A 21479-nucleotide genomic window follows, 5' to 3' on the forward strand; every position below is an offset into this window, starting at 1 on the left:
ATCCATAGACTCATACAGAGACCCATAGACTCACACAGAGATCCATAGACTCACACAGAGACACAGACCCACACAGAGACCAATAGACTCACACAGAGACTCACACAGAGACCCTTAGACTTATACAGAGACCCATAGACTCACACAAAAACACAGACTCACACAGAGCCCGTTAGACCCACACAGAGATCCATAGACTCATACAGAGACCCATAGACTCACACAGAGATCCATAGAATCACACAGATACCCATAGACCCACAAATAGACGCATAGACTCACACAGAGACCTATAGACTCACACAGAGATACAGAGACTCCCACAGAGACCCATAGACTCACACAGAGACCTATAGACTCACATAAAGGCGCATAGAATCACACAGAGACCTATAGACTTAGAGACACAGACTCACAGAGAGAACAATAGACTCACACAGCGACGGATAGACTCACAAAGAGACACATATACTCACACAGAGACCCATAGACTCACAGAGAGATGGATAAACTCACACAGAGACACAGACTCACACAGATACACAGAGACTCCCACAGAGACCCAAAGACCCACAGATAGACGCATAGACTCAGACAGAGACCTATAGACTCACACAGAGTTACAGAGACTCCCACAGAGACTCATACACTCACAAAGAGACCTATAGACTCACAGAAAGGCGCATAGAATCACACATAGACCTATAGACTCAAACAGAGACACAGACTCACAGAGAGCAAAATAGACTGACACAGAGACGCATATACTCACACAGAGACGCATAGACTCACACAGAGACCCATAGACTCACACAGACGGATAGACTCACACAGACACACACTCACTCAGAGACACAGAGACTCCCACAAAGACCCATAGACTCACACAGAGACCTATAGACTCACACAGAGACGCATACCCTCACACAGAGTCCCATAGACTCACAGAGACCCATAGACTCACACAGATACTCAGACTCACACAGAGACTCACACAGAGAAAGATAGACTTACAAATACATCCATAGACTCACACAGAGACACATAGACTCGCATCGAGGCATATAGACTCACACAGAGATCCATAGACTCACATAGAGACCCATAGAGTAACACAGCGACTCATAGACTTTCAAATGAACCTATAGACTCACACAGAGAAGCATAGCCTCACACAGAGACACATAGACTCACACAGAGACACAGACTCACACAGAGACACAGATTCACACAGAGACCAATAGACTCACACAGAAACACAGAGACTCACACAGAGACCTATAGACTCAAACAGAAACACAGACTCATACAGAGACCCATAGACTCACACAGAGACCCATAGACTCACACAGAGATCCAAAAACTCACACAGATACCCATAGACTCAAACAGAGATCCATAGACTCACACAGAGACCCATAGACCCACAAATAAACCCATAGACTCAAACAGATACTTATAGACTCACACAGAGACACATAAAGTCACAGATAGAACAATAGACTCACACAGAGACGCATAGACTCACACAGAGACACAGACTCACACAGAGACAGACTCACACAGAGACCAATAGTCTCATACAGAGACCCATAGACTCACAAATAGACCCAAAGACACACACATAGACTTATAGACTCATACAGAAACACAGACTCACACAAAGACCCATAAACTCACAGAGACCCATAGACTCACACAGAGAACTATAGACTCACATACAGACTCACAGAGAGAAAAAAAGACTCACACAGAGACACAAAGCCTTACACAGAGACAGAGACTCACACAGAGACAGACTCACACAGAGACCCATAGACCCATACAGAGAAACAGAGACTCACACAGAGACCCATAGGTTCACACAGAGACACAGACTCAAACAGAGTCCCATAGACTCACGCAGAAACACAGAGACTCACACAGAGACCCATAGACCCACAAATAAACCCATAGACTCAAACAGATACTTATAGACTCACACAGAGACACATAAAGTCACAGATAGAACAATAGACTCACACAGAGACGCATAGACTCACACAGAGACACAGACTCACACAGAGACCCATAGTCTCATACAGAGACCCATAGACTCACAAATAGACCCAAAGACACACACATAGACTTATAGACTCATACAGAAACACAGACTCACACAAAGACCCATAAACTCACAGAGACCCATAGACTCACACAGAGAACTATAGACTCACACACAGACTCACAGAGAGAAAAATAGACTCACACAGAGACACATAGCCTTACACAGAGACACAGACTCACACAGAGACAGACTCACACAGAGTCCCATAGACTCACACAGAAACACAGAGACTCACACAGAGACCCATAGACTCACACAGAGACCCATAGACTCACACCGAGACCCATAGACTCACACAGAGACACAGACTCCCATAGAGACACATAGCCTCATACAGAGACACATAGACTCACACAGAGACACAGACTCACACAGAGACACGGACTCACACAGAGACCATTAGACTCACACAGAAACACAGAGATTCATACAGAGACCCATAGACTCACACAGAGACCCATAGACTCACACAGAGATCCAAAAACTCACACAGATACCCATAGACTCACACAGAGATCCATAGATTCACAAAGAGATCCATAAACTCACACAGAGGCCCATAGACTCACACACAGATCAATAGACTCACACAGAGACCCATAGACCCATACAGAGACACAGAGACTCAAACAGAGTCCCATAGACTCACACAGAAACACAGAGACTCACACAGAGACCCATAGACTCACACAGAGACCCATAGACCCACAAATAGACCCATAGCCTCACACAGATACTTATAGACTCACACAGAGACACAGAGACTCACAGATAGAGCAATAGACTCACACAGAGACGCATAGACTCACACAGAGTCCCACAGACTCATAGAGAGACCCATTGACTCACAAATAGACCTATAGACTAACACAGAGACCTATAGACTCACACAGAGACACAGCCTTACAGAGAGAACAATAGACTCACAAAGAGATGCATAGACACACAGAGACACATAGACTCACAAAGAGACCCATAGACTCACACAGAGATCCAAAGACTCACATAGAGACCCATAGAGTAACACAGCGACTCATAGACTTTCAAATGAACCTATAGACTCACACAGAGAAGCATAGCCTCACACAGAGACACATAGACTCACACAGAGACACGGACTCACACAGAGACCAATAGACTCACACAGAAACACAGAGACTCACACAGAGACCTATAGACTCACACAGAAACACAGACTCATACAGAGACTCATAGCCTCACACAGAGACCCATAGACTCACACAAAGATCCAAAAACTCACACAGATACCCATAGACTCACACAGAGATCCATAGACTCACACAGAGACCCATAGACCCACAAATAAACCTATAGACTCAAACAGATACTTATAGACTCACACAGAGACACATAAAGTCACAGATAGAACAATAGACTCACACAGAGACGCATAGACTCACACAGAGACACAGACTGACACAGAGACAGACTCACACAGAGACCCATAGAATCATACAGAGACCCATAGACTCACAAATAGACCCAAAGACACACGTAGACTTATAGACTCATACAGAAACACAGACTCACACAGAGACCCATAAACTCACAGAGACCCATAGACTCACACAGAGAACTATAGACTCACACACAGACTCACAGAAAAAAATAGACTCACACAGAGACACATAGCCTTACACAGCGACACAGACTCACACAGAGACAGACTCACACAGAGACCCATAGACCCATACAGAGACACAGAGACTCACACAGAGACCCATAGGTTCACACAGAGACACAGACTCAAACAGAATTCCATAGACTCACACAGAAACACAGAGACTCACACAGAGATCCATAGACTCACACAGAGACCCATAGACTCACTCCGAGACCCATAGACTCGCACATAGACACAGACTCGCATAGAGACACATAGCCTCATACAGAGACAGATAGACTCACATAGAGACACAGACTCACACAGAGACACGGACTCACACAGAGACTAATAGACTCACACAGAAACACAGAGACTCATACAGAGACCCATAGACTCACACAGAGACCCATAGACTCACACAGAGATCCAAAAACTCACACAGATACCCATAGACTCACACAGAGATCCATAGACTCACAAAGAGATCCATAAACTCACACAGAGACCCATAGACTCACACAGAGATCAATAGACTCACACAGAGACCCATAGACCCACAAATAGACCCATAGCCTCACACAGATACTTATAGACTCACACAGAGACACAGAGACTCACAGATAGAACAATAAACTCACACAGAGACGCATAGACTCACAAAGAGTCCCACAGACTCATAGAGAGACCCATTGACTCACAAATAGACCCATAGACTAACACAGAGACCTATAGGCTAACACAGAGACCTATAGACTCACACAGAGACACAGACTTACAGAGAGAACAATAGACTCACACGGACATGCATAGACTCACACAGAGACACATAGACTCACAAAGAGACCCATAGACTCACACAGAGATCCTTAGACTCACATAGAGACCCATAGAGTAACACAGCGACTCATAGACTTTCAAATGAACCTATAGACTCACACAGAGAAGCATAGACTCACACAGAGACACATAGACTCACACAGAGACACGGACTCACACAGAGACCAATAGACTCACACAGAAACACAGAGACTCACACAGAGACCAATAGACTCACACAGAAACACAGACTCATACAGAGACCCATAGACTCACACGGAGAGCCATAGACTCACACAGAGATCAATAGACTCACACAGAGACCCATAGACCCACAAATAGACCCATAGCCTCACACAGATACTTATAGACTCACACAGAGACTCACAGATAGAACAATAGACTCACACAGAGACGCATAGACTTACACAGAGTCCCACAGACTCATAGAGAGACCCATTGACTCACAAATAGACCCATAGACTAACACAGAGACCTATAGACTAACACAGAGACCTATAGACTCACACAGAGACACAGACTTATAGAGAGAACAATAGACTCACACAGAGATGCATAGACTCACACAGAGACACATAGACTCACAAAGAGACCCATAGACTCACACAGAGATCCATAGACTCACATAGAGACCCATAGAGTAACACAGCGACTCATAGACTTTCAAATGAACCTATAGACTCACACAGAGAAGTATAGCCTCATACAGAGACACATAGACTCACACAGAGACACGGACTCACACAGAGATCAATAGACTCACACAGAAACATAGAGACTCACACAGAGACCTATAGACTCACACAGAAACACAGACTCATACAGAGAATCATAGACTCACACAGAGACCCATAGACTCACACAGAGATCCAAAAACTCACACAGATACCCATAGACTCACACAGAGATCCATAGACTCACACAGAGACCCATAGACCCACGAATAAATCCATAGACTCAAACAGATACTTAAAGACTCACACAGAGACACATAGAGTCACAGATAGAACAATAGACTCACACAAAGACACAGACTCACACAGAGACAGACTCACACAGAGACCAATAGACTCATACAGAGACCCATAGACTCACAAAGAGACCCAGAGACACACACATAGACTTATAGACTCATACAGAGACACAGACTCACACAGAGACCCATAAACTCACAGAGAGACCCATAGACTCACACAGAGAACTATAGACTCACACACAGACTCACAGAGAGAAAAATAGACTCACACAGAGACACATAGCCTTACACAGAGACACAGACTCATACAGAGACAGACTCACACAGAGACCCATAGACCCATACAGAGACACAGAGACTCACACAGAGACCCATAGATTCACACAGAGACACAGACTCAAACAGAGTCCCATAGACACACACAGAAACACAGAGACTCACACAGAGACCCATAGTCTCACACAGAGACCCATAGACTCACACAGAGACCCATAGACTCACACAGAGACACAGACTCGCATAGAGACACATAGCCTCATACAGAGACGCATAGACTCACACAGAGACACATACGCTCACACAGAGACCCATAGACTCACACAGAGACGGATAAACTCACACAGAGACACAGACTCACACAGAGACCCATAGACTCACACAGAGACCCATAGACTCATACAGACATCTATAGACTCACACAGAGATCAGAATCAGAAAGGGTATTATTCGCCATGAAAGTTCACACCGACACGGAATTTACTTTGGCAGGATGGTGCATACATTCAACATATAGGAATCTAAAATCTTAAATAAGTTTTAAACAAGTCTTACTATAATAATAAGGGTTACAAGTCTAACTAACACCAAAAGGCTGAAGTATATAAAATTGAATAAAAATCGAATATAAAATAGCTTTAAGATATAATTTAAAAATAAAAAAATACAAATAGGTTAACATAGTTAATATCGGCAAGGTGTCATTCTGTAGATAAAATGTTAAAATCAGTGTAAGCCCTTGGCCTTGTTTCACAGGCCAGCAGCAGATGGGAAGAAACTGTCTTTATGGCGTGATGTTTTGGTCCTGATGGACCGAAGCCTTCTGCCGGAGGGGAGTAGCTGAAACAGAGAGTGTCCAGGGTGGGAGGAATCGGCCATAATCTTCCTCGCTCGCTTCATGGTCCATGTCGTGTGCCGGTCCTCGAGGGTTGGTAGATTGCAAGCAATTACCTTCTCAGCAGTGTGGATGATACGCTGCAGTCTGCTCTTGTCCTTGGCAGTGGCAGCAGCGTACCAGACAGTTATGGAGGAGGTGAGGATGGATTCAATGATCGCTGTATAGAATTGCACCATCATTGTCTTTGGCAGGTTGAATTTCTTCAGCTGCCGTAGAAAGTACATCCTCTGTTGAGCTCTCTTGGTGAGGGAGCTGATGTTCAGTTCCCACTTGAGATCCCGGGAGAGAATAGTGCCTAGGAAGCGGAAGGACTCTACAATTTTGACTGGGGAGTCTAACAGGGTGATGGGGGTGAGTGGGGCTGTATTCTTCCTGAAGTCCACAACCATCTCAACTGTCTTTAGAGCATTTAGCTCTAAGTTGTTCTAGCTACACCAGGTCACCAGATTGTCAGCTTCCCACCTATAGTCAGACTCATCCCCACCAGAGATCAGCCCAATGAGGGTGGTGTCGTCCGCAAACTTCAAGAGTTTGACGAACAGATGATTGGAGTTGCTGCTGTTGGTATACAGGGAGAAGAGCAGTGGGGAAAGGACGCAGCCCTGAGGAGTTCCGGTGCTGATGGACCTGGAGTCAGAGACTTGTGTTCCCAGTTTAACGCACTGCTTCCTGTCAGACAGGAAGTCTGTGATCCATTTACAGGTGGTGTAGGGCACGTTCAGCTGGAAGAGCTTGTCCTGAAGCAGGGCAGGGATGATGGTGTTGAAGGCAAATCTGAAGTCCACGAACAGGATCCTGGCGTAGGATGCTGGGGCGTCCAGATGCTGTAGGGTGAATTGGAGGGCCATGTTAACTGCGTCGTCCACAGACCTGTTGGCTCTGTAGGCAAACTGAAGGGGGTCCAGGAGAGGGTCTGTGATGGCTTTGAGGTGTGCCAGGACCAGGCGCTCAAAAGACTTCATTACCACAGATGTAAGGGCGACCGGTCTGTAATCATTTAGTCCTGTTGGCCTTAGCTTTGTGGGCACAGGGATGATGGTGGAGGACTTGAGACAGGCTGGTACATGGCATGTCTCCAGGGAGGTGTTAAAGATGTTGGTGAACACCGGAGACAGCTGGTCAGCGCAGTGCCTGAGGGTGGCTGGAGAGACAGAGTCCGGCCCGGCTGCTTTGCGTGGATTCTACCTCTTGAAAAGTCTTATAACTTCTCCCTCCTGAAAGGAGAGAGTCGTCTCTGTAGTATGGGTGGGGGGTGGGGCCTCATGGGTGGGAAGGGGTGGTTCAGGACAGTCCAATTGTCCTTCAAATCTACAGTAGAACTCGTTCAGGTCGTTGGCTAGGCGGGAGTCGTTAGTGGTGTGGGGGGCTCTGGGTTTGTAGTTGGTGATCTGCCTGAGCCCTCTCCAGACAGAAGTAGCGTCGTTAGTAGAGAACTGGTGTTTTAGTCTCTCTGAGTACAGTCGTTTAGCCTCTCTCACCGCTTTGCTGAAAATGTTCTTCGACTCCTTGAATCTGTCTCTATCCCCACTCCTAAACGCTTCCTCCTTCTCCAACCTCAACCTTCTGAGCTTTGCTGAGAACCAGGGCTTATTGTTGTTAAAGTTCACCCTGGTACGTGTTGGGATACAGCAGTCCTCACAGAAGCTGATGTAGGACGTCACAGCCTCTGTGAGTTCATCCAGGCTATTGGTAGCAGTCGTAAACATATCCCAGTCAGTACAATCTAAGCACGCCCGCAAATCTTCCACAGCCTCACTGGTCCACTGTTTAGATGTCCTCACAGCAGGTTTACAGAGTTTTAGTTTCTGCCTGTATGCAGGAATCAGGTGGACCATGGCATGGTCAGAGTGTCCTAGTGCTGCTCGGGGGACGGCGTGGTAGGCTCTACTGACTGTAGTGTAGCAGTGATCCAGAGTGTTCCCTTCTCTGGTTGGGCATTTAATGAATTGTATATATTTGGGGAGTTCGTGGCTGAGATTACCTTTGTTAAAGTCGCCAAGTACGATAACCAACGAATCTGGATTTGCTCACTCCACACTCAGAATCTGATCGGCGAGCATGCGTTGGGCCTCTTTAACCTGAGGACAAGGCGGAAAATAATCTCCGACCAAAATGAGCAACGCGAACTCGCGAGGCGAGTAAAACGGTTTACAGGTTATAAAAATTGATTCAAGGAGTGGAGAACAATGTTGCAGAATCACTGTGACATCTACACACCAGCCACTGTTAATGTAAAAACAAATACCACCTCCTTTCGTCTTGCCGGAGAGTGCTATGTCACGATCCAATCTTACAAGATGGAATCCTGCTAGTTGTAGCGAAGTGTCCGGAATCAAATCACACAGCCATGTTTCCGTGAAGCACAAAACAGAAGATTAAAGAAAGTCTTTGTTTTTTACCATCAGTAGCTGAAGTTCATCCATTTTGTTGTACAGTGAACGTACGTTGGAGAGGAAAAAGCTCGGAAGCACTGTTCGGATCCCGCGTCTGCGTAGCCGTACTAGAGCCCCCGACCGTTTACCCCTTGGGCGGCGTTTCGCTGCTTGAGCAAAGCCTAGCGCGGCATTGACTAGAATGCCTACTAATTCTGCCGCTGGAAGCAGAAAAGAAGGAATTAAATTCACAGTAGTTGTTTCCCTGATATTTAAAAGTTCGTCTCTTGTTAGAGAACTCCGAAAATATTGGCAAAACACTGATTTGACAGACAAAACAAGACAAAACAGGGCGCACCGACCAGCTGAGGCTACCATCATCGGCGCCATATTCGCACCAGCACGGGTGTGCTGAACAGCAGGACTCTCTCACCAGCACTGGTGTGTTGAACAGTAGGCCACTCTCACCAGCACGGGTGTGATGAACAGTAGGCCTCTCTCACCAGCACGGGTGTGTTGAACAGCAGGCCCCTCTCACCAACACGGGTGTGATGAACAGCACGCCCCTCTCACCAGCACGGGTGTCCTGAACAGCAGGCCTCTCTCACCAGCGCAGGTGTGCTGAACAGCAGGCCCCTCAACAGTAGGCCCCCCTCACCAGCACGGGTGTGCTGAACAGCAGGGCCCTCAACACCGGTGTCCTGAACTGCAGGCCTCTCTCACCAGCACGGGTGTGTTGAACAACAGGCCTCTCTCACCAACACGGATGTGATGAACAGCAGGCCCCTCTCACCAGCACGGGTGTGATGAATAGTAGGCCTCTCTCACCAGCACGGGTGTGATGAACAGCAGGCCTCTCTCACCAGCACGGGTGTGTTGAACAGCAGGCCCCTTTCACCAGCACGGGTGTGTTGAACAGCAGGCCCCTCTCACCAGCACGGGTGTGCTGAACAGCAGGCCCCTCTCACCAGCACGGGTGTGCTGAACAGCAGGCCTTTCTCACCAACACGGGTGTGATGAACAGCAGGCCCCTCTCACCAGCACGGGTGTGCTGAAGAGCAGGCCCCTCTCACCAGCACGGGTGTGCTGAACAGCAGGCCCCTTAACAGCAGGCCTCTCTCACCAGCGCAGGTGTGCTGAACAGCAGGCCCCTCAACAGCAGGCGCCTCTCACCAGCACGGGTGTGCTGAACAGCAGGCCCCTCAACACGGGTGTCCTGAACAGCAGGCCTCTCTCACCAGCACGGGTGTGTTGAACAGCAGGCCCCTCAACAGCAGGCCTATCTCACCAGCACAGGTGTGCTGAACAGCAGGCCCCTCTCACCAACACGGGTGTGATGAACAGCAGGCCCCTCTCACCAGCACGGGTGTGTTGAACAGCAGGCCCCTCTCACCAACACGGGTGTGTTGAACAGCAGGCCCCTCTCACCAGCACGGGTGTGTTGAACAGCAGGCCTCTCTCAAGACAAAACTGGACAAAACAGGGCGCACCAACCGGCCGAGGCTGCCATCATCGGCGCATTCTTGAGACTCACACAGACTCCGATAGACTCACATAGAGACCCATAGACTCACACAGAGACGGAGGGACTCACACAGAGACACATAGACTCACATAGAGACCCATAGACTCACACAGAGACCCATAGACTCACACGGAGACGGAGGGACTCACACAGAGACCCATAGAGTAACACAGCGACTCATAGACTTTCAAATATGCCTATAGACTCACAAAGAGAACCATAGGCTCACACAGAGACACATAGACTCACACAGAGACACAGACTCACAAAGAGACACAGACTCACACAGAGACCAATAGACTCACACAGAAACACAGAGACTCACACAGAGACGCATATCATCACACAGAGACCCATAGACTCACACAGAGACACATAGACTCACACAGAGACACAGACTCACACAGAGACCTATAGAATCACACAGAGACACATAGACTCACAGATAGAACAATAGACTCACACAGAGACGCAGACTCACACAGAGACACAGACTCACACAGAGACCAATAGACTCACACAGAGACTCACACAGAGACCCTTAGACTTATACAGAGACCCATAGACTCACACAAAAACGCAGACTCACACAGAGCCCGTTAGACTCACACAGAGATCCATAGACTCATACAGAGACCCATAGACTCACACAGAGATCCATAGAATCACACAGATACCCATAGACCCACAAATAGACGCATAGACTCACACAGAGACCTATAGACTCACACAGAGATACAGAGACTCCCACAGAGACCCATAGACTCACACAGAGACCTATAGACTCACATAAAGGCGCATAGAATCACACAGAGACCTATAGACTCAAACAGAGACACAGACTCACAGAGAGAACAATAGACTCACAAAGCGACGTATAGACTCACACAGAGACACATAGACTCACACAGAGACCTATAGACTCACAGAGAGATGGATAAACTCACACAGAGACACAGACTCATACAGATACACAGAGACTCCCACAGAGACCCAAAGACCCACAAATAGACGCATAGACTCAGACAGAGACCTATAGACTCACACAGAGATACAGAGACTCCCACAGAGACCCATACACTCACAAAGAGACCTATAGACTCACAGAAAGGCGCATAGAATCACACAGAGACCTATAGACTCAGAGAAACAGACTCACAGAGAGAACAATAATCTGACAGAGAGACGCATATACACACACAGAGACGCATAGACTCACACAGAGACCCATAGACTCACACAGATGGATAGACTCACACAGAGACCCAAACTCACTCAGAGACTCAGAGACTCCCACAAAGACCCATAGACTCACACAGAGACCTATAGACTCACACAGAGACGCATAGCCTCACACAGAGTCCCATAGACTCACAGAGACCCATAGACTCACACAGATACTCAGACTCACACAGAGACTCACACAGAGAAAGATAGACTTACAAAGACATCCATAGACTCACACAGAGACACATAGACTCGCATCGAGGCATATAGACTCACAAAGAGATACATAGACTCACATAGAGACCCATAGAGTAACACAGCGACTCATAGACTTTCAAATGAACCTATAGACTCACACAGAGAAGCATAGCCTCACACAGAGACACATAGACTCACACAGAGACACAGACTCACACAGAGACACAGATTCACACAGAGACCAATAGACTCACACAGAAACACAGAGACTCACACAAAGACCTATAGACTCACACAGAAACACAGACTCATACAGAGACCCATAGACTCACACAGAGACCCATAGACTCACACAGAGATCCAAAAACTCACACAGATACCCATAGACTCACACAGAGATCCATAGACTCACACAGAGACCCATAGACCCACAAATAAACCCATAGAATCAAACAGATACTTATAGACTCACACAGAGACACAGAGACTCACAGTTTGAACAATAGACTCACACAGAGACGCATAGACTCACACAGAGACACAGACTCACACAGAGACAGACTCACACAGAGACCCATAGACTCATACAGAGACCAATAGACTCACAAATAGACCCAAAGACACATACAGAGACCTATAGACTCACAAACAGACTCACAGAGAGCACAATAGACTCACACAGAGACACATAGCCTTACACAGAGACACAGACTCACACAGAGACAGACTCACACAGAGACCCATAGACCAATACAGAGACACAGAGACTCACACAGAGACCCATAGATTCACACAGAGACACAGACTCAAACAGAGTCCCATAGACTCACACAGAAACACAGAGAGTCACACAGAGACCCATAGACTCACACATAGACCCATAGACTCACACCGAGACCCATAGGCTCACACAGAGACACAGACTCGCATAGAGACGCATAGCCTCATACAGAGACGCATAGACTCACACAGAGACACATAGACACTCACAGGGACCGATAGACTCACACAGAGACGGAAAGACTCACACAGAGACACAGACTCACACAGAGACAAAGAGACCCCATAGAAACCCATAGACTCATACAGAGACCTATAGACTCACACAGACATGCAGAGACTCACACAGACTCGCATAGACTCACAGAGACCTATAGACTCACATAGAGACCCCTAGACTCGCACAGAGACTCAAAGACTCACACAGAGATCCATAGACTCACATAGAGGCCCAAGAGTAATACAGCGACTCATAGACTTTCAAATAAACCTATAGACTCACACGGAGAAGCATAGCCTCACACAGAGCCACATAGACTCACACAGAGACACAGACTCACACAGAGACACAGACTCACACAGAGACCAAGAGACTCACACAGAAACACAGAGACTCACACAGAGACCTATAGACTCACACAGAAACACAGACTCACACAGAGATCCATAGACTCACACAGAGACCCATAGACTCACACAGAGATCCATAAACTCACACAGATACCCATAGACTCACACAGAGATCCATAGACTAACACAGAGACCCATAGACCCACAAATAAACCCATAGAATCAAACAGATACTTATACACTCACACAGAGACACATAGACTCACAGATTGAATAATAGACTCACACAGAGACGCATAGACTCATACAGAGACCCATATACTCAAAAATAGACCCAAAGACACACACAGAGACTTATAGACTCGTACAGAGACACAGACTCACACAGAGACCCATAGACTCACACAGAGACCCATAGACTCACACAGAGACCTATAGACTCACACACATACTCACAGAGAGAACAATAGACTCACACAGAGACACATAGCCTTACACAGAGACACAGACTCACACAGAAACAGACTCACACAGAGACCCATAGACCCATACAGAGACACAGAGACTCACACAGAGACACAGACTCGCATAGAGACGCATAGCCTCATACAGAGACGCATCGACTCACACAGAGACACATAGACTCAAACAGGGACCGATAGACTCACACAGAGACGGAAAGACTCACACAGAGACACAGACTCACACAGAGACAAAGAGACTCCCATAGAGACCCATAGACTCATACAGAGACCTATAGACTCACACAGACATGCAGAGACTCACACAGCCTCGCATAGACTCACAGAGACCTATAGACTCACATAGAGACCCATAGATTCGCACAGAGACTCATAGACTTACACAGAGATCCATAGACTCACATAGATACCCAAGAGTAACACAGCGACTCATAGACTTTCAAATAAACCTATAGACTCACACGGAGAAGCATAGCCTCAAACAGAGACACATAGACTCACACAGAGACACAGACTCACAAAGAGACACAGACTCACACAGAGACCTCCGACCAAAATGAGCGACGCGAACTCGCGAGGCGAGTAAAACGGTTTACAGGTTATAAAAATTGATTCAAGGAGTGGAGAACAATGTTGCAGAATCACTGTGACATCTACACACCAGCCACTGTTAATGTAAAAACAAATACCACCTCCTTTCGTCTTGCCGGAGAGTGCTATGTCACGATCCAATCTTACAAGATGGAATCCTGCTAGTTGTAGCGAAGTGTCCGGAATCAAATCACACAGCCATGTTTCCGTGAAGCACAAAACAGAAGATTAAAGAAAGTCTTTGTTTTTTACCATCAGTAGCTGAAGTTCATCCATTTTGTTGTACAGTGAACGTACGTTGGAGAGGAAAAAGCTCGGAAGCACTGTTCGGATCCCGCGTCTGCGTAGCCGTACTAGAGCCCCCGACCGTTTACCCCTTGGGCGGCGTTTCGCTGCTTGAGCAAAGCCTAGCGCGGCATTGACTAGAATGCCTACTAATTCTGCCGCTGGAAGCAGAAAAGAAGGAATTAAATTCACAGTAGTTGTTTCCCTGATATTTAAAAGTTCGTCTCTTGTTAGAGAACTCCGAAAATATTGGCAAAACACTGATTTGACAGACAAAACAAGACAAAACAGGGCGCACCGACCAGCTGAGGCTACCATCATCGGCGCCATATTCGCACCAGCACGGGTGTGCTGAACAGCAGGACTCTCTCACCAGCACTGGTGTGTTGAACAGTAGGCCACTCTCACCAGCACGGGTGTGATGAACAGTAGGCCTCTCTCACCAGCACGGGTGTGTTGAACAGCAGGCCCCTCTCACCAACACGGGTGTGATGAACAGCACGCCCCTCTCACCAGCACGGGTGTCCTGAACAGCAGGCCTCTCTCACCAGCGCAGGTGTGCTGAACAGCAGGCCCCTCAACAGTAGGCCCCCCTCACCAGCACGGGTGTGCTGAACAGCAGGGCCCTCAACACCGGTGTCCTGAACTGCAGGCCTCTCTCACCAGCACGGGTGTGTTGAACAACAGGCCTCTCTCACCAACACGGATGTGATGAACAGCAGGCCCCTCTCACCAGCACGGGTGTGATGAATAGTAGGCCTCTCTCACCAGCACGGGTGTGATGAACAGCAGGCCTCTCTCACCAGCACGGGTGTGTTGAACAGCAGGCCCCTTTCACCAGCACGGGTGTGTTGAACAGCAGGCCCCTCTCACCAGCACGGGTGTGCTGAACAGCAGGCCCCTCTCACCAGCACGGGTGTGCTGAACAGCAGGCCTTTCTCACCAACACGGGTGTGATGAACAGCAGGCCCCTCTCACCAGCACGGGTGTGCTGAAGAGCAGGCCCCTCTCACCAGCACGGGTGTGCTGAACAGCAGGCCCCTTAACAGCAGGCCTCTCTCACCAGCACAGGTGTGCTGAACAGCAGGCCCCTCAACAGCAGGCGCCTCTCACCAGCACGGGTGTGCTGAACAGCAGGCCCCTCAACACGGGTGTCCTGAACAGCAGGCCTCTCTCACCAGCACGGGTGTGTTGAACAGCAGGCCCCTCAACAGCAGGCCTATCTCACCAGCACAGGTGTGCTGAACAGCAGGCCCCTCTCACCAACACGGGTGTGATGAACAGCAGGCCCCTCTCACCAGCACGGGTGTGTTGAACAGCAGGCCCCTCTCACCAACACGGGTGTGTTGAACAGCAGGCCCCTCTCACCAGCACGGGTGTGTTGAACAGCAGGCCTCTCTCAAGACAAAACTGGACAAAACAGGGCGCACCAACCGGCCGAGGCTGCCATCATCGGCGCATTCTTGAGACTCACACAGACTCCGATAGACTCACATAGAGACCCATAGACTCACACAGAGACGGAGGGACTCACACAGAGACACATAGACTCACATAGAGACCCATAGACTCACACAGAGACCCATAGACTCACACGGAGACGGAGGGACTCACACAGAGACCCATAGAGTAACACAGCGACTCATAGACTTTCAAATATGCCTATAGACTCACAAAGAGAACCATAGGCTCACACAGAGACACATAGACTCACACAGAGACACAGACTCACAAAGAGACACAGACTCACACAGAGACCAATAGACTCACACAGAAACACAGAGACTCACACAGAGACGCATATCATCACACAGAGACCCATAGACTCACACAGAGACACATAGACTCACACAGAGACACAGACTCACACAGAGACCTATAGAATCACACAGAGACACATAGACTCACAGATAGAACAATAGACTCACACAGAGACGCAGACTCACACAGAGACACAGACTCACACAGAGACCAATAGACTCACACAGAGACTCACACAGAGACCCTTAGACTTATACAGAGACCCATAGACTCACACAAAAACGCAGACTCACACAGAGCCCGTTAGACTCACACAGAGATCCATAGACTCATACAGAGACCCATAGACTCACACAGAGATCCATAGAATCACACAGATACCCATAGACCCACAAATAGACGCATAGACTCACACAGAGACCTATAGACTCACACAGAGATACAGAGACTCCCACAGAGACCCATAGACTCACACAGAGACCTATAGACTCACATAAAGGCGCATAGAATCACACAGAGACCTATAGACTCAAACAGAGACACAGACTCACAGAGAGAACAATAGACTCACAAAGCGACGTATAGACTCACACAGAGACACATAGACTCACACAGAGACCTATAGACTCACAGAGAGATGGATAAACTCACACAGAGACACAGACTCATACAGATACACAGAGACTCCCACAGAGACCCAAAGACCCACAAATAGACGCATAGACTCAGACAGAGACCTATAGACTCACACAGAGATACAGAGACTCCCACAGAGACCCATACACTCACAAAGAGACCTATAGACTCACAGAAAGGCGCATAGAATCACACAGAGACCTATAGACTCAGAGAAACAGACTCACAGAGAGAACAATAATCTGACAGAGAGACGCATATACACACACAGAGACGCATAGACTCACACAGAGACCCATAGACTCACACAGATGGATAGACTCACACAGAGACCCAAACTCACTCAGAGACTCAGAGACTCCCACAAAGACCCATAGACTCACACAGAGACCTATAGACTCACACAGAGACGCATAGCCTCACACAGAGTCCCATAGACTCACAGAGACCCATAGACTCACACAGATACTCAGACTCACACAGAGACTCACACAGAGAAAGATAGACTTACAAAGACATCCATAGACTCACACAGAGACACATAGACTCGCATCGAGGCATATAGACTCACAAAGAGATACATAGACTCACATAGAGACCCATAGAGTAACACAGCGACTCATAGACTTTCAAATGAACCTATAGACTCACACAGAGAAGCATAGCCTCACACAGAGACACATAGACTCACACAGAGACACAGACTCACACAGAGACACAGATTCACACAGAGACCAATAGACTCACACAGAAACACAGAGACTCACACAAAGACCTATAGACTCACACAGAAACACAGACTCATACAGAGACCCATAGACTCACACAGAGACCCATAGACTCACACAGAGATCCAAAAACTCACACAGATACCCATAGACTCACACAGAGATCCATAGACTCACACAGAGACCCATAGACCCACAAATAAACCCATAGAATCAAACAGATACTTATAGACTCACACAGAGACACAGAGACTCACAGTTTGAACAATAGACTCACACAGAGACGCATAGACTCACACAGAGACACAGACTCACACAGAGACAGACTCACACAGAGACCCATAGACTCATACAGAGACCAATAGACTCACAAATAGACCCAAAGACACATACAGAGACCTATAGACTCACAAACAGACTCACAGAGAGCACAATAGACTCACACAGAGACACATAGCCTTACACAGAGACACAGACTCACACAGAGACAGACTCACACAGAGACCCATAGACCAATACAGAGACACAGAGACTCACACAGAGACCCATAGATTCACACAGAGACACAGACTCAAACAGAGTCCCATAAACTCACACAGAAACACAGAGACTCACACAGAGACCCATAGACTCACACATAGACCCATAGACTCACACCGAGACCCATAGGCTCACACAGAGACACAGACTCGCATAGAGACGCATAGCCTCATACAGAGACGCATAGACTCACACAGAGACACATAGACACTCACAGGGACCGATAGACTCACACAGAGACGGAAAGACTCACACAGAGACACAGACTCACACAGAGACAAAGAGACCCCATAGAAACCCATAGACTCATACAGAGACCTATAGACTCACACAGACATGCAGAGACTCACACAGACTCGCATAGACTCACAGAGACCTATAGACTCACATAGAGACCCATAGACTCGCACAGAGACTCAAAGACTCACACAGAGATCCATAGACTCACATAGAGGCCCAAGAGTAATACAGCGACTCATAGACTTTCAAATAAACCTATAGACTCACACGGAGAAGCATAGCCTCACACAGAGCCACATAGACTCACACAGAGACACAGACTCACACAGAGACACAGACTCACACAGAGACCAAGAGACTCACACAGAAACACAGAGACTCACACAGAGACCTATAGACTCACACAGAAACACAGACTCACACAGAGATCTATAGACTCACACAGAGACCCATAGACTCACACAGAGATCCATAAACTCACACAGATACCCATAGACTCACACAGAGATCCATAGACTAACACAGAGACCCATAGACCCACAAATAAACCCATAGAATCAAACAGATACTTATACACTCACACAGAGACACATAGACTCACAGATTGAATAATAGACTCACACAGAGACGCATAGACTCATACAGAGACCCATATACTCAAAAATAGACCCAAAGACACACACAGAGACTTATAGACTCGTACAGAGACACAGACTCACACAGAGACCCATAGACTCACACAGAGACCCATAGACTCACACAGAGACCTATAGACTCACACACATACTCACAGAGAGAACAATAGACTCACACAGAGACACATAGCCTTACACAGAGACACAGACTCACACAGAAACAGACTCACACAGAGACCCATAGACCCATACAGAGACACAGAGACTCACACAGAGACACAGACTCGCATAGAGACGCATAGCCTCATACAGAGACGCATCGACTCACACAGAGACACATAGACTCAAACAGGGACCGATAGACTCACACAGAGACGGAAAGACTCACACAGAGACACAGACTCACACAGAGACAAAGAGACTCCCATAGAGACCCATAGACTCATACAGAGACCTATAGACTCACACAGACATGCAGAGACTCACACAGCCTCGCATAGACTCACAGAGACCTATAGACTCACATAGAGACCCATAGATTCGCACAGAGACTCATAGACTTACACAGAGATCCATAGACTCACATAGATACCCAAGAGTAACACAGCGACTCATAGACTTTCAAATAAACCTATAGACTCACACGGAGAAGCATAGCCTCAAACAGAGACACATAGACTCACACAGAGACACAGACTCACAAAGAGACACAGACTCACACAGAGACCTCCGACCAAAATGAGCGACGCGAACTCGCGAGGCGAGTAAAACGGTTTACAGGTTATAAAAATTGATTCAAGGAGTGGAGAACAATGTTGCAGAATCACTGTGACATCTACACACCAGCCACTGTTAATGTAAAAACAAATACCACCTCCTTTCGTCTTGCCGGAGAGTGCTATGTCACGATCCAATCTTACAAGATGGAATCCTGCTAGTTGTAGCGAAGTGTCCGGAATCAAATCACACAGCCATGTTTCCGTGAAGCACAAAACAGAAGATTAAAGAAAGTCTTTGTTTTTTACCATCAGTAGCTGAAGTTCATCCATTTTGTTGTACAGTGAACGTACGTTGGAGAGGAAAAAGCTCGGAAGCACTGTTCGGATCCCGCGTCTGCGTAGCCGTACTAGAGCCCCCGACCGTTTACCCCTTGGGCGGCGTTTCGCTGCTTGAGCAAAGCCTAGCGCGGCATTGACTAGAATGCCTACTAATTCTGCCGCTGGAAGCAGAAAAGTAGGAATTAAATTCACAGTAGTTGTTTCCCTGATATTTAAAAGTTCGTCTCTTGTTAGAGAACTCCGAAAATATTGGCAAAACACTGATTTGACAGACAAAACAAGACAAAACAGGGCGCACCGACCAGCTGAGGCTACCATCATCGGCGCCATATTCGCACCAGCACGGGTGTGCTGAACAGCAGGACTCTCTCACCAGCACTGGTGTGTTGAACAGTAGGCCACTCTCACCAGCACGGGTGTGATGAACAGTAGGCCTCTCTCACCAGCACGGGTGTGTTGAACAGCAGGCCCCTCTCACCAACACGGGTGTGATGAACAGCACGCCCCTCTCACCAGCACGGGTGTCCTGAACAGCAGGCCTCTCTCACCAGCGCAGGTGTGCTGAACAGCAGGCCCCTCAACAGTAGGCCCCCCTCACCAGCACGGGTGTGCTGAACAGCAGGGCCCTCAACACCGGTGTCCTGAACTGCAGGCCTCTCTCACCAGCACGGGTGTGTTGAACAACAGGCCCCTCTCACCAACACGGATGTGCTGAACAGCAGGCCCCTCTCACCAGCACGGGTGTGCTGAACAGCAGGCCCCTCTCACCAGCACGGGTGTGCTGAACAGCAGGCCTTTCTCACCAACACGGGTGTGATGAACAGCAGGCCCCTCTCACCAGCACGGGTGTGCTGAAGAGCAGGCCCCTCTCACCAGCACGGGTGTGCTGAACAGCAGGCCCCTTAACAGCAGGCCTCTCTCACCAGCGCAGGTGTGCTGAACAGCAGGCCCCTCAACAGCAGGCGCCTCTCACCAGCACGGGTGTGCTGAACAGCAGGCCCCTCAACACGGGTGTCCTGAACAGCAGGCCTCTCTCACCAGCACGGGTGTGTTGAACAGCAGGCCCCTCAACAGCAGGCCTATCTCACCAGCACAGGTGTGCTGAACAGCAGGCCCCTCTCACCAACACG

Source organism: Petromyzon marinus, chromosome 63 (genome assembly GCF_048934315.1).
Source record: "Petromyzon marinus isolate PM22_M1 ecotype Great Lakes invasive population chromosome 63, UKy_Petmar_22M1.pri1.0, whole genome shotgun sequence".
Classification (NCBI taxonomy): Eukaryota; Metazoa; Chordata; class Hyperoartia; order Petromyzontiformes; family Petromyzontidae; genus Petromyzon; species Petromyzon marinus.